At 34.7% G+C, this 16999-nt stretch overlaps 1 long non-coding RNA gene across 1 annotated transcript in view; it reads left to right on the forward strand.

Annotated features, from left to right (window-relative positions):
- Nucleotides 1–10987, forward strand: part of LOC133258076 (uncharacterized) — a 52180-nt gene extending 41193 nt beyond the window's left edge. Inside the window, exons 3-5 of the long non-coding RNA XR_009739796.1 lie at nt 9138–9235; nt 10204–10244; nt 10770–10987. This is a non-coding gene — a long non-coding RNA (uncharacterized LOC133258076). The remainder of the gene's footprint in view (nt 1–9137; nt 9236–10203; nt 10245–10769) is intronic.
- Nucleotides 10988–16999: the final 6012 nt, after the last annotated feature.

The following is a 16999-nucleotide window of genomic DNA, read 5'->3' on the forward strand; positions in this document are numbered from 1 at the left end:
ACCAGCATACGGGTTTCTCAAGACACATTTAAGGTGGTCTGGCATTCCCATCTCTTTATGAATTTTCCATAGTTTGTTGTGATCCACACAGTCAAAGGTTTTAGCATAGTCAATGAAATAGAAGTAGATGTTTTTCCAGAGTTCCTTTGCTTTTTCTATGATCCAATGAATATTGGATGAGCTTCCCTGATAGTTCAGTTGGTAAAGAATCTGCCTGCAATGCAGGAGACTCCAATTCAATTCCTCCATCAGGAAGATCCACTGGAGAAAGGAAAGGCTACCCACTTCAGTATTCTTGGGCTTTCCTCATGGCTCAGCTGGTAAAAAACCTGCCTGCAATGCTGCAGACCCCAGTTCGATCCCTGGGTTGGGAAGATCCCATGGAGAAGGGACAGGCTACCCACTCCAGTATTCTTGCCTAGAGAATCTTATGGATGGAGGACCCTGATGGACTATAGTCCATGGGGTTGTAAAGAGTAAGACATGACTGAAACAACTTAGCACACAACGAAATGCTGACAATTTGATCTCTTGTTCCTCTGACTTTTCTAAGGGCTGTAACATACAACATGATAAGTATAGCTAACATTGATGTATGTTATACATGATATGCATGAAAGCTGTTAAGAGAGTAAATACTAAGACTTCTCATTAACATAAAATGACTCTTTCTATTTCTTTAATTTCATATCTGGAGGTCATGATTTATGTTTACTAAATTTATCATGCAAAAAAATAGCTCAATAAAGGACAGAAATGGTAGGGACCTAACAGAAACAGAAGATATTAAGAAGAGATGGCAAGAAAACACAGAAGAATTGTACAAAAAATATCTTCATGACTCAGATAATCACGATGGTGTGATCACTCACCTAGAGCCAGACATCCTGGAATGTGAAGTCAAATGGGCCCTAGGAAGCATCACTATGAACAAAGCTAGTGGAGGTGATTCAATTCCAGTTGAGCTATTTCAAATTCTGAAACATGACGCTGTGAAAGTGCTGCACTCAATATGCCAACAAATTTGGAAAACTCAGCAGTGGCCACAGGACTGGAAAAGGTCAGTTTTCATTCCAATCCCAAAGAAAGGCAATGCCAAAGAATGCTCAAACTACCGCACAACTGCACTCATCTCACATGTTAGGTTTTTTGTTTTTTTTTTTCTGTATCTGTAACTTTATTTCAGTTTTATAGATAAGTTCATTTGTAGCCTTTATTTTAGATTCCACATATAAGCAATATCATATGATAAGTAATGCTCAAAATTCTCCAAGCCAGGCTTTAGTAATACATAAACTGTGAATTTCCAGATGTTCAAGCTGGTTTTAGAAAAGGCAGAGGAACCAGAGACCAAATTGGCAACATCTGCTGGATCATCAAAAAACCAAGAGAGTTCCAGAAAAACATCTCTTTCTGCTTTATTGACAATGCCAAAGCCTTTGACTGTGTGGATCACAATAAACTGTGGAAAATTCTGAAAGAGATGGGCATACCAGACCACCTGATCTGCCTCTTGAGAAATTTGTATACAGGTCAGGAAGCAACAGTTAGAACTGGACATGGAACAACAGACTGGTTCCCAATAGGAAAAGGAGTACGTCAAGGCTGTATATTGTCACCCTGTTTATTTAACTTATATGCAGAATACATCATGAGAAACGCTGGACTGGAGGAAGCGCAAGCTGGAATCAAGATTGCTGGGAGAAATATCAATAACCTCAGAAATGCAGATGACACCACTCTTATGGCAGAAATTGAAGAGGAACTAAAAAGTCTCTTGATGAAAGTGAAAGTGGAGAGTGAAAAAGTTGGCCTAAAGCTCAACATTCAGAAAACTAAGATCGTAGCATCCAGTCCTATCACTTCATGGGCAATAGATGGGGAAACAGTGGAAACAGTGGCTCACTTTATTTTTATTGGTTCCAAAATCACTGTAGATGGTGATTGCAGCAATGAAATTAAAAGACAATTACTCCTTGGAAGGAAAGTTATGATCAACCTAGACAGCATATTAAAAAGCAGAGACATTATTTTGTCAACAAAGGTCCATCTAGTCAAGGCTATGGCTTTTCCAATGGTAATGTATGGATATGAGAGTTGGACTGTGAAGAAAGCTGAGTGCCAAAGAATTGATGCTTTTGAACTGTGGTGTTGGAGAAGACTGTTGAGAGTCCCTTGGACTGCAAGGAGATCTAACCAGTCCATCCTAAAGGAGATCAGTCCTGGGTGTTCACTGGTAGGACTGATGCTGAAGCTGAAACTCCAATACTTTGGCCACCTGATGTGAAGAGCTGACTCATTTGAAAAGACCCTGATGCTGGGAAAGATTGAAGGCAGGAGGAGAAGGGGATGACAGAGGATTAGATGGTTGGATGGCATCACCGACTCGATGGACATGGGTTTGGGTGGACTCCGGGAGTTGGTGATGGACAGGGAGGCCTGGTGTGCTGCAATTCATTGGGTCGCTAAGAGTCAGATACAACTCAGTGACTGAACTGAACTGAAACTTATTGTAGTAATTATTTTATGATGTACACAAATCAAAGCACTATGCTTTGCACTTTACACTTATACAGTGTTACATGTCAATTATATCTCAATAAGCATGAAGAAAAAATAATTTAAGTTTCCAGGGCAGGTATGTAGTGGTCCTGGAATTATGTTTCACGATACTACTTTCAAAACTATGCCATAAAATCAAAATTTAGATGTCAGCTTTGACTTCATATCTTGAGATCTTGATGTCCTTATATTTTGAGAGGTCAAAATGAGTTACTCAAATATGAAGAGAAGTAGATGTGCTATGACATTAATAATGTTTGAGTTTCAGGATCTCTTTGCCCTTTCTAAAAAAAGCCTTGTAAACTAGGCACACTTTTCCTGATGACCCACCAGATTTTAATTTTCTTGTACTTCAGAACCTCCACTTACAGGTTCTCCATGTCATCATATGAATATAATCATCTATAATACAGTGCCTTACTTTGGCTGTGCTCTAAGGTAATCTATGGCCATCTGAGGACTGTGATTATAATCACAAATCTGCACCCTGGCCCCACCCCCCTCACCGCCCACCCCACCCCCCCCCACCGCCCACCTTACCTCCCACCCCCCACCCCTGCCCCCCCGCCTCCAGAATAATCAATTTCCTTTTTCAAGCAGTTCTCAGACTTCAGCTTGGTAGAGCTTTTCAGAACATTGGCCTTGAGTGTAAAAGACTTGACAGCAGAGGCTATGTGTTATTCATCATTTTACTCCTACTACCTAGAATACTGCTCATTAGTAAGTACCTTAATAAGATTTCATCTTCAGATTTTACTGCATCATACAACAGTACATTTTTTTCCCCACATTTCTTTGTTTGATGCTGTATTTTCATTAACAGGAAATATGAAAATTTTCTAACAAATATACTTGAATTTAAGAATTCTTATTGAAAAAGCATGCATTTTCTTTACCTTTTAACATTTGATGGTGGGTAAGAATTCATTTAAACATGAATTACATGGCTTTAATAGAATTATTTAGAAGAAATAAGATAACTTAGCAGTGAAGGGAAGTTGACAGGAAATCAAGGTCTGAATTCAGATTCTTGATCAGGTCTCAGTTCTGATGCCTACTAACTTGTGACTTTGGACGAGATCATATTGAAGTTTCTTTCTCATAAGGAGGGAATAATAATAGTTTTTCCACTTGTCGTTGTTGGAGAGAGTCAATGAAATAAGAGTTATAAAAAACTCACAGTGCCTTGGACTTAATAAATGTTAAATAAATATTAGCTATTCTACACTTTAATAATAAAGATGGAACTAGAACAGTCAACAATACAGGAAACAATGTGAAAAAATTAAACCAACCCTAACTACCCAGGCTCTCTCCTCTAGTTGAGGATCCCAGGAAATACACAGTTATTAAGATTATGAATTACAAGACAGATGAAAGTCTATGTGAAAATTGGAGACTGAGAAAAAGGGTCTCACTAACGACCTTGGTGAGGAAAAACAATCAGCAGAGTCACTGATCCATAAAGCATGCTGCAAGGTAGCCTAGAGGAGATCTTTGAAAAGAGAGAATCAGTATAGAACAGAGATACAGGATTACAGAATCAATTTGTAGAAAACCATTTTGACAAATTTTGAATTGGTTTTTATTTTTACTTTCAAAGACACCTTGATGAAAATCCTCTAAATGCATTCTGTAATTATTCTTTTAAAGTCTAAAGGGAAGAAATCAAACGGAAGAGTTGCTAACTGCAAAAGGAATTCTAAATAAACCATAAAAATATCCTATTTTATTAACACATTTCATATCAAAAAGTATGTAGGTAACAATATGCTTTCTTTGTTGTTGTGTCAATGACATATTAAGTCACAAACTGATTTTTTAAGGGAAGGTTAGTTGTTTGTTATTTCATGATTTTAAAATGTACTAACTCTTAGTTGATATCCATTGTCTAAGAAACTGATTCACAACTATTAATTATTTTAAAAGCAGCAGTGTGAGAGTGGATTGAAGAACACATCCAAATGCATATTGCATAAAATGAAAATATTAAATCAATATACCTGTAATACAACATCAATCCTGTTACTGATAATCTGAATTTTCAGTAGGTGTGCAACAAAGGTAAAACTTTTGTCTGGGAATATTTTTTATTTTTAATGGCATGATAAAATTTACAGCTAAAAGAGCCTCAAACCATTCATCTTTCAGATATCTGCCTTTTAATATAGTAGAGAAGTAAGATGATCCAGAACCTGGTAGTTACACTTAATCTTGAAGGAAAGACCAAGTTGAATTTTTTGGTTCAACATCATGATAACCTCATTTTTTAGATAGTTTCTCTCTCTATGCCTTGAATCTCAGGTAGTGTTGATACCTCTCTATCCTATAAGAATGAATAAAATACTTTTTAATGCCTACATGTTAGAAGTCATTTAAGAAAAATTATATTATCTAGAAAAACAATTTTGAAAAAAGAAATTGCAAAAAAATATAAATAGCAAGTAGAAAAACTAAAGATATAAAATGCAAGCTAGCTTTAATTTCAAATGAAACAAAGGAAAGATAATTTTTAAAACATTATATTTTGAACTAACTTTATAATTATAGAAAGATTGCCTCCCCCCAAAATGTGCAGAGTCTTATGTCCTTCTTGCACTGTTACCCAGGGGACAAAAGTTTGAGGAGAAAGAGTATTTGCAAAAATCTATCCTAAGATATTTGTCATCTACCACAAGAGAAATGGTAACTCATGTTGCCACTGAGAAACATGTTAGACATCAAATGCATCAGGTGCTTAAGGTAAACATCTAATACAAGTCTCTATCAACAATGCCTGAAAAGAAAAGCTTATTTTTAACAAAAGGAAATCTATCACCAAGTGTTCCATAGCATATCTTGAATATCATACAATGAGAATCTCAATTCCTGTCCAGTAATAAATTCTGCATCAGAAAACCCTAAAGAAAAACCATGAATATTATTTAAGAGCAATGATTCTACTTACAAATGTGTTTATGTGATCTTCATTGAGTTTTAAAAATGAAGACATTTTATAATAAATTGGGAATTTTTCTTTATTTTGTCCTTTTTTTGGTCTTTTGCAAACCTATGTTTGAATTTACACATGGTAACTGCCTTCTTTAGACAGAAAAATTCTGCACTGAGGCCCAGTCCTTGCCACTTCCATGGCTTTACTTTGGAGTCACTTCACTTTTATATGTAACTTCTCTGGTTACATACATACTTGAGTTTATGTTCCCCAGTATATTATATTGTACCACTTTGAATCCATTTGCCACCTAGCTGGGTGTATAAGTATGTGCATGTATTTGGAGATTTTGCATGTATACTAATTATTTATTTACTTAAAGGAGACTTGCAACAGACTTAATACTTCTCTCAGAAGATGCATAATTAGAATGGGATCATGGGAAGGTTACTGACTTTTTTTTTTTTGTACTTCTCTATTTCTGATTTTTTAAAATAAGTATGTATTACTTATAAATTCAGAAATTTCATAAAAAGGGATGAAAGACCTAAAAATAGAGAATAAAAAAGAAGCAAATTATCATTGGGACTAAGTAGCATGGCTATACACAGTCTACCAAGATCTAAGTGTGGGAAAGGATTCTACATAAGCAGGCCTAGTTTTGTCAGCATATAATCAATATTAAAAGTTTATACAGTTAGCACACACTGGAAAAAGAGAAATTTCTGGAGGCTGAAGAGTCTAAATCCTTTTCCTTGAGGAATTTACAATTAATTGGGAGAATATGAATAAGAACAACAAATAAACCAAAAAAAAGAAAAACAGAAATAAGCAAACAAATCAGAGCATATATAATTAAAACTGTAAAAAAACAATAATTATAGTTTTCTAAATATATGTAAAATATATATGTTTATAAGTCTAGTTTTCAAGTCTATACCTCCATGAACTCAAATCATGTTCATAACATATTTAGTAAATAAAGAGGTATATGTCATCATTCTTGTATTTCAGGTGAAAAAAAAATGCTGAGAAAGGAATTTAAATCATCATGCTTGCACCAAGATGGAAGTAAAAGCAAAATTGTCTAATTTTTCCTATGCCACTTTTACTACTGTAGTACATTTTAGAAAGTATTTAAAAATATAATATAATTGAGTATTCCATTTCACCATCTTAAGATGGAGATGGATTCTTACAAAATTGATATCTGAACTTCATTTTGAGTGAAGGTCTATTAAGTTATCTTTAGAACTCTTTTTCCTGAAGCTATCTGGCATTGGTGCTGGTGATGTTGCTGGTGGTGGTTTAGTTGATAAGTCATGTCCAACACTTGCAAACCCATGGGCTATAGCCTGCCAGGCTTCTCTGTTAATGGGATTCTCCAGGCAAGAATACTGGAGTGGGTTGCCATTTCCTTCTCTAGGGTATCTTTCTGATCCAGGAATCGAACCCAGGTCCCCTGCATTGCAGGCAGATCCTTTACTGACTGAGCTACGAGGGAAGCCCATTTCTGGCTTTGGTCCATTTCATTAGAATCTTCTGATGCTGATTAAAAAACAAAATCAACAACAACTCAAATTTTCAGTTGATAAAATACAGGTTTTTAGCATCAGTCCCATATCTGAATTAACAGGTTTTGGGTTTGTATAAAGATGTGCATTTTTAAACAAACTTAACAAGTTTCCAATACAATATTGTAAAGTAATTAACCTCCAATTAAAATAAATAAATTTATATTAAAAAAGTTTCCATGGTTAAGAAACTTCTGATTTTTATACAAATACAAGACTTTTGAATGCTAAAATGAAAATGGGAAAGAAGAGACTTTGATATATGTTGAAAATGTGAGGAAAAATATATAAGGATTTTGAATAGGTTTTTTTGTGAAAGAAGAACTATGTGTAGACAAACTTGACTAGTGTGGAAGGGTGTAAAAGTTTAATCTGGACAACTACTGGAATTTAACGTTATTGTCAACTGGGCTCTATCTGGCTGTGATTTTGCAATTTTGAGAGTAACTTCTCTTTCAACTTAAGGTCAACTTCAACGCAGTCTTAAAACATCAATGGGAGTAAATTTAATTCTGCAGCAACCTGAGGCTATTACTTGTATTTCTCTGGTTTTGTGTCTGTATCTGTCCCCAAATGACCATTCAAATAATCATTCACATCATAGATTAAAAGCAAAAACTTTAGGTTAGATACAAAGTTTTCAACAAGAGTGCCTTGAGAAAAAGTTATTCTGAATTCATTCTATAAACTTTGGAATACAAGGAAACTCTTTAGTCAGTGCTTAATATTTATGTTGCATTGTTTCAGTTCAAAGAGTTTTGCAAGGTGGAGGGTCAATTAAAGGAGTGAATGATCAAAAACTGGACGATCAGGAAAAAATTATTTTGCAATCCACATAAAATACAATGCAGATTTGAACTAGTGTTAAATGGAAATGGAATTTAAAAATATGTTAAAGAATGTAAGAAGAAAGATTTGAAAATATTTGATAATAGAACAGATATGGAAGTGGATAATTGGATAAATGTCAATAATGTCTCCAGTTTAATTTCCTAACAAAATCATGATGCTGTTTTTCTTTTCTATAAAAAAAATAAAAAATAAGGTCCAGAGAATAATCTGATTTTTTAAAATATTGATGTTTTCATCATGTTTAGAAATTTAATATGAGAAGAATTTAAGGCTAGATGGAGATTAAAATTATTTATAAACTTGAGTGTTCAAAATTGACTGTAAATTTAAGAAGCAATTATGCATAAAGTCTCAGACATAGGAAGAACAAAAAAATGGTTCTTCATATTTTGTATCAAATTTTGTGGTCATTTTAAAACATTTCCCCTGAAATTTTGGACACTCTCCCATTGAGATGTGGAGTGTATGGGCCATCTCCTCGAATCTGGGTTATTCTGTGACTGTTTGACATATAGAGTACAGCAGGAGACACACTATCTGACTGCCAAATCCACTTGGTAATCTTGGGATACTCTCTCTCCATCAACTCTCTCACATACTCTCCCTCTAAAACAACCACCATGATCTAGAAGTACAAGCCAATGATGAAGCAATCTGTTGGCTCTTTGGGTTGCAGTCTCAGCTGACCCCACTCTACAGTCATTCCAGACCTGGTTCCCGACATGTGAATGACATAGACACCTTAGAAGTGGCTCCTTCAGGTATAATTCTTCTACTCCTTAGCCATCTGAATCTTTTCAGGTATAGTTCCATCTTTAAATTCCAAGTAGACAGAAACTGTGAACTTAATAATAATAAAAAGAAAAATGTGCTGTTTTACACAAAAAGATCAAGACACCGTGTTGCAAAATAATAGTAGCAGAGCGGCCTCAGTTGGTCACCCTCAGTCTATCAGATCATCCCAGCTAAAGCCCAGGCATTATGGCACCAAACAAGCCATGCCTACCATGCCCTGTCAGAACTCCTGACCCACAGAATCCATGGGAATTATGAAGCTTTTTATACCACTAAATTTGGGTAGTTCCTTATCCAACAATAATAAAAGCATATCATCTTTTGAAACTATGATGAAATTTCATGTATGTCTTCCCTATATTGCAGCCATAATATTGCTTACTACTCTGAGGAGTTCTCAAATATTCTTGTTTTTATCGCAGTAATAAAAACAGTTAACATTGAACAGATGCTTATGGGAAAACTTTCAAGAACAACTTCTCTGAAGAAACTGATCTGTCTCTCTTAACAAATTGTGGAGGTACGTACCCTAGTGATCTTAACATATACAGATCACTTCCCCAAAGTCTATAACATAATTATTACTATTAATTCAAGTTTACATACATAAAAAAGTTGAAGCTCAAAGAGAATAAGTAATTTTTGCAAATTTCTTTGACGATTTAGCTATGGGGAAAGTGTATAAATACACAGTTTAACTTGAAGCTTTAAGCATCTATTTTTGCCCACATCCTACAGCTTGTGGGATCTCAGTTCCCTGATCAGAGTTGGAGCCTCTGCAGTAAAAGCACACAGTCTTAACCACTGAACCACCAGAGAATTTCTGAGTCTCTCTACTCTTAACCTCTATGCTATGATGCTTCTCAACCTTAAAGAATAGACATACCTCAACTAGGGTGAAAAAGTTACAGACTGTGTCTAAACTAAATTTTAGTTTCTTAATTCTAATTCCATGCTTCATTCAGTCTGCCTCAACAAATTTTTAATTAATAATTATACTTTTCTTTGTGAGTTGAACAATAACTAAGTTAAGTACAATGTCTTTTACTAAAAATATAAGACTGAAAACTTATACAAGAAGTATCTACATTGAACATACAGGAAATTAATTGGAGGCATCAAATAAGAGTAAGTTAATTAAGGACATTAAATTGTTTCTAGGCATGGTGATCTGACCTAAAACTATACAGCCTTTTCCTGCGCTGTTGTGTCCTTTTGGCTCTCTCCCTTTTGGAACTGTGCCCTTTTTGTGAATTGTACAAGGAATTGGAATTGGAATTGTGCCTTTATAGATCTTTCCCTTTTGGAAAAAGCTAAAGTATATCTGGAAGAAAATCAGAACACCTGGTAATATTTACAATCTAAAGAAAATGTCTTGTTATTGAACTTGTCTTAAATTGTTTTAATTATGGATGTTTTAACAAGAGATGAATACTTATCATGAAGAAAGTGTAACTTTTTTCTCAAAGTTAATATTCCTTTAACTAGGAAGAATACATGGGAACTGGGGACTAACAGAAAGGAAAGAGGTATGTCAGCCAAATCAACTGATTCTCATTCTGTTGACAGAGGTACAGCTGTTCGTCTTAATCACTGTGAAGCACTCTTTCACTTCTCCATATTTCCACACTATGATCTCCACAGTTCCCCTGGGCGTGTGCTATCGCTTCTGCACCAGCATGCTGTGTTTGAGCTAACACGGGTTGCTATAGAAGACAGTGTGCACATGACATTTGATGTGGCACAGTTTTCTTAGAAGCATCTTCAGCATCATGCTGATTCTAGTATTTGTTGTCCTGTTCATTTTAATCATCCAGTTATACATAAGCATTCAAAAATTACACAAATCTTCTATATTTAATGAATTTGTTGTCATGCCTCTGCTAAATATTTTGTTTTGTAATAATATAGATCTTCAGTGCAATCAACTCTATTTCTACAGTTAAACTTCAATTCTCCATCACTCTTTTTACTATGATTCCCTTCTAGATATTTTATTTATTCTATAAATTGATTTGATATTATTCATTCTATGCTTTTTTTTTTTTTTACAGGAACTGATAGACAAAAATTTTTATCAACTGTTCCTTAGGTTCAGAATAATAGTTCCTTTACCATTATGACACACATATGTCATATACAAGAAAACTGGCATCAGAAGAACCTTTGCAGAATATTTTCTAGCTACTTACTAAGACTTTTCCCACTTCTACAGTTTAGTTCTTCATTCTTTATATTAAATTGATTTTATTATTGGATTTTATGTTGTTACAAAGTGAACATTAAGAATTCTCTAATCCAGTCTTTATTTTTACAACTTTTGTAGCATGCATTTCTCTTTTAAATCATTTATTTTTTAAATAAAGACTGGATTTCCATGTGACATTTTTATTTATTTTGATTTTGACTATTTATTTTTACATTTTATTGATTTTCTTACGATTTATATTATATACTACACTCACGTATGTATATAATTTGTTATTTATGACTATGTAAGAGTAGACTTCATATTATATATTATAGTAAACACATAATAAACTGTTTTCTTTAATTAAAATATTACACTAATCCCTGTCTCTGCTAGTGACTAATTCAAAATGAATATCCCTTTTTGATCCCAAATCTAAATATCTCTTAATCATGATATTTTTTTAATGAGCAAGGGTGCATCATTTTTAGAAGTATCAAGATGCACATCAAGATTGTTTCATTCTATACAAAATCTTTCATTATAGAGTTCTTGCTCATTTATGCAGTCCCAGTCCTTGTCCCTTGGACTGAAAGGAGATCCAACCAGTCCATTCTAAAGGAGATTAGCCCTGGGTGTTCTTTGGAAGGAATGATGCTAAAGCTGAAACTCCAGTACTTTGGCCACCTCATGCGAAGAGTTGACTCACTGGAGAAGACTCTGATGCTAGGAGGGATTGGGGGTAGGAGGAAAAGGGGATGACAGAGGATGAGATGGCTGGATGGCATCACCGACTTGATGGACGTGAGTCTGAGTGAACTCGGGGAGTTGGTAATGGACAGGGAGGCCTGGTGTGCTGCGATTCATAGGGTCTCAAAAAGTTGGACACAACTGAGCAACTGAACTGAACTGAGTCCTTGTCACTATCCTTTCCTCTTTATACTGCAATAATAAGAAACTATTTATAGTTTCTGAGGTATAATAATTACACCATAAATTGAAATGGTGACATCAAAGAAAAGGACTGTGTTTTATCCATTGTTTACCCAGCAACTAGCAGCAGAGAGGTATAATTATTGTTGAAAAAATAATAGTTTATCCTCATAGTATTTTCTACATAGTTACTTATTGCAAAATTAATAAGTGAATTTCTTTTAGATATTTTTTATACTCAAAATGCTTCCATAAAATCTTTTTTATTATCTACCTGCTTTATCCTAAGTATGGGTCACTTACTCACTGATTTGGGTTTTATTTAGTTCCATAGTCTTGGAGCATTTCAACTCCACAAGATAGTTTGAATTGCCTGAGTGACAAAGTCAGGTCTATGAGACAGCTTGATAAATTACTTTTTCTTTCCTTCTTTCTTTCTTTTTTTTCATTTTTTTTTTTCAGAATTTCTAGGGGTCCCAGTTCATTATTTTGGAATATTGAAATTGTAACAATATTATTTTAATGTACTCATATGTACAGATATTTTAATTCTGAGAAAGTGTTGATTATTCACAATGAAAAACTTTTCCTAAGTGAAAACCGGCATCTTTAAAATCCTTGTTGATAAGCAAGTATTGACAACTTTACTTAACAGTTTTAATGAAAGAATTGCAGCACTGAGCCTGTAACAAAATCTTGATTAAAGTGCTGCTCTTTGTGATGGGAATAATTATCACTCTAGAGTAGGCACAAAAATACCCAACAATAGTCAAACACCCAGAAATACAAATGCAAATTAGAAAAATTTGTTGAAACATAATTGGAGGTACTATATAAAATGACTCAGTTCCAATAACTGATTCTAATATTCTTCAAAATCTAATCAACGTATTGGGTTCAATGCTTTTCATATTTAGAGTCAGTGCAGTGAGATAGAGCACTCACCCTCATCGGTACAAGTACTTCATTAATTCAAACATCCACCTTTGAGTTTGCCAAGTCTTACCCTCCAACACTTTTTTGTCTCCATGCAGTCCCTTGATTAGATGGCCTTTTGTTCCTTCCAAAATCTTTTTGAAAAAGTTGGATTGGGGAGAGCTCAATGAAGCTCTTATAATTATACATTCAGGCATAAATTATGAAAAAATACAGTTATTGACTGGTTAAGACTAATCATTTATCTAATATTCCTTATTCCTTTTAGCTTTAAAGATCAACTCTTATTAAGTAAGAAGCTTATTAACACTTCATAACATATGATAATGAAGATGTGTGTCTGTCTGTATGTATGCTAAAATAATATTTTTGGTTTTACATAAATTAAATAAATAAGGTAAATTAAACATATTTTGTTTTGCTTCTTTATTATTTATTGTAAAATGTTTATTAAGTATGCCCTGAGTAAAGTACAGAAGAACTAAAGAGCCTCTTGATGAGAATGAAAGAGGAGAGTGAAAAAGCTGGCTTAAAACTCAACATTCAAAAAAGGAAGATCATGGCATCTGGTTCCATCACTTAATGGTAAATAGAAGGGGGAAAAGTGGAAGCAGTGACAGGTTTTATTTTCTTGGGCTCCGAAGTCATTGCTGACAGTGAACGCAGCCATGAAATTAAAAGATGCTTGCTCCTTGGAAGGAAACCTATGACAAAACAAGACAGAGTACAGATGGCCAAAAGGCACATGAAAAGGCACTCAACATCACTAATTACTAGAGAAATATAAATCTAAACTATAAAGAGGTTAACCCTAACCCTCACAACAGAGTTGCCATCATCAAAAAATCTACAAATAATAAATGCTGGAGAGGATGTGGAGAAAAGGGAACCCTCCTACACTGTTGGTGGGAATGTAAATTTGTATAGCCACTATGGATAATAGTATTGAGTTTCCTGACCTGTGCAGCTGAGTGAACTGATCCTTATGGAACTAGATAGCAGAAAAGAGGTTTTGGAGAAGGGGAGGGATTCTCTTATTATCCATACACTGTTTCCTAAATGAATATATAAGAATCACTTATGTACTTGTGAGAACTAATTATCCCCAGACCTCAGTTTAGACTTACAGAAACAAATATCCAGAATTAGAACTTGGGAGCCTACTTAGTCTCTCCCTGTAAGAATCTTATTATCAGTTTACTGAACACTGAGAGTCTATCTTTGCAAGAATCAGATAAGATCAGATCAGATCAGTCGCTCAGTCGTCCGACTCTTTGCGACCCCATGAATCGCAGCATGCCAGGCCTCCCTGTCCATCACCAACTCCCAGAGTTCACTCAGACTCACGTCCATCGAGTCAGTGATGCCATCCAGCCATCTCATCCTCGGTCTTCCCCTTCTCCTCCTGCCCCCAATCCCTCCCAGCATCAGAGTCTTTTCCAATGAGTCAACTCTTCGCATGAGGTGGCCAAAGTACTGGAGTTTCAGCTTTAGCATCATTCCTTCCAAAGAAATCCCAGGGCTGATCTCCTTCAGAATGGACTGGTTGGATCTCCTTGCAGTCCTAAGCTAGGGGGTCGCACAGAGTCAGACACGACTAAAGCAACTTAGCAATGTAAGTGTGTAATTATCTCTCACAAATTAGTAATTTACCAACAGCTAATAACAAATCTATACTTAAAGTTATCCCATTGGGAAGACCAGTTTTGGGGTTATTTGGTTGCACCACACAGAATTTCCCTGACCAGTAAGCAAACTGGTGCTCTCTTCAGTAGAAGCACAGAGTCTTTACCCCTGGACCACTAGGGAAGTTCTAAGGAGACAGTTTGAATATAGACTGTGAAATAGAGGTTATTGCAAAAACTAACTTGGGATTGTGAAATATATAAATGGTCATGTTGTGACCAGTTTTAGAAGTTTAGATCTATATTTTATATATTATGAATATAATATATATATGAATATAATATATTCATCCATATATGTATTATGAATATAATATATATATGAATATAATATATTCATTCATATAGTGTTATGAATACAATATATATATGAATATAATATATTTATTCATATGTGTATTATGAATATAATATATATGAATATAATATATTCATTCATATATGTATTATGAATATCATATATATGAATATAATATATTCATTCATATATGTATTATGAATATCATATATATGAATATAATATATTCATTCATATATGTATTATGAATATCATATATATGAATATAATATATTCATCCATATATGTATTATGAATATAATATATATATGAATATAATATATTCATCCATATATGTATTATGAATATAATATATTCATCCATATATGTATTATGAATATAATATATATATGAATACAATATATAAAATATAGATCTAAACTTCTAAAACTGGTCACAACATGATCATTTATATATTTCACAATCCCAAGTTAGTTTTTGCAATAACCTCTATTTCACAGTCTATATTCAAACTGTCTGCTTAGAACTTCCCTAGTGGTCCAGGGGTAAAGACTCTGTGCTTCTACTGAAGAGAGCATCAGTTTGCTTACTGGTCAGGGAAATTCTGTGTGGTGCAACCAAATAACCCCAAAACTGGTCTTCCCAATGGGATAACTTTAAGTATAGATTTGTTATTAGCTGTTGGTAAATTACTAATTTGTAAGAGATAATTACACACTTACATTGCTAAGTCGCTTCAGTCGTGTCTGACTCTGTGCGACTCCATAGACGGCAGCCCACCAGGCTCCTCTGTCCATGGGATTTTCCAGGCAAGAGTACTGGAGTGGGGTGCCATCGCCTTCTCCAACTAACTCAGCAGTCAGATAAATTTGAGACTTGGTAGGGTAAATTTTATTATGTTCTGTCCAAGAAATGAATGCTCAGAATTTTTGAACATTTCAGTAATATAATACATACTTATAAATGTGTGTACACACACGTGACAGTAGTGAAAAGCATTTCATTATCAATGAATTTTAGCTGGATCCTCAAAACAATAGATGCTAAAATCCAAAATGAATGTGAAACTATTGCACAGAATGTCTTCGGGTTTGTTGCTTGCCAATAGATGCCCTGATGGAATTTAGCAGGCAGGATATTTGTTAGGGATAAGTCTCAAGGAAAAGAAAGGGAATGAAGCAGGATTGGGAAGAAGTTATCCTGAAATGAAGGCTCTGCAAACCCTCGGTCAGTCCCATCAAGATCTCTGAAACAGTTAGGCCTGTCAGAGGTGTCCTACAGGGCCTCAAAATAGCTTCATTTTTATATCTATAGCTTATGCAGGCTGTTTAGGGAGGGGACTCATTGGTAAAAGTGGCTCTATGAAGTTGAGAGAAATGAAAGAGCAAATGAAAAATATATTGGTTCCTGGGGCAATTTAACAGGGATATAGGTGGCACATCCCCATGTTTCCTTGAACTTAAAAGATGTAGTGAACTAGTCTTCCTCTGAACTAATATAACTAAAGAATGTGAAGTGAAGTGAAAGTCTCTCAGTAGTATCTGACTCTTTGGGACCCCATGGACTGTAGCCCGCCAAGGTTCCTCTGTCCATGGGATTTCCCAGGCAAGAATACTAGAGTGGATTGCCACTTCCTTCTCCATGGAATCTTCCCAACCCAGGAATAGAGCTCAGGTGTCCCACATTGTGGGCAGATTCTTTATCATCTCTGTTACCAGGGAAGCCTAAAGAATCTGAATGCTTTATAAATGAACTGGCTATGAAAGAAGAAGAGGAGGCTGGGTTCTAATTGTTCCCATACTCCATGGTTTCCAGAGAAAAGAATGCTTAGAACATATACCCCATGTACCAGATAAGAGCTATGAACACTACAAAACTAGCATGGGTTGTCACAGAACTCTTCAAAATAGCTTGGTTCCTAAGGGGATGAGAAGACCTCAGTAGAAAGCACTGAGGTATACCTCCAAGTATCTAGGTGTCAAAAAAGGAGTTGAAAACAACAAATGAGAAAAAAGAAACACATGTTAATTACTGAACTGTTTGTCTTTATGAATAGAAGTGCCTAAAAAGTCTCTTTTATCATCTGAAAATAATCAGAAGAATATAGAATCCATCCTAGTTTTCTTCTAGAATGATAAAGAAAATTCCATCTTGCAGAATAAAATAAATGGAGAGTGATAGAAAAATATCAGGTTCTTTTCTCATCATTTTCTGTGCATCCTATTTGTTCAACAAAATGAT

This window comes from Bos javanicus, chromosome 12, assembly GCF_032452875.1.
Source record: "Bos javanicus breed banteng chromosome 12, ARS-OSU_banteng_1.0, whole genome shotgun sequence".
Lineage (NCBI taxonomy): Eukaryota > Metazoa > Chordata > Mammalia > Artiodactyla > Bovidae > Bos > Bos javanicus.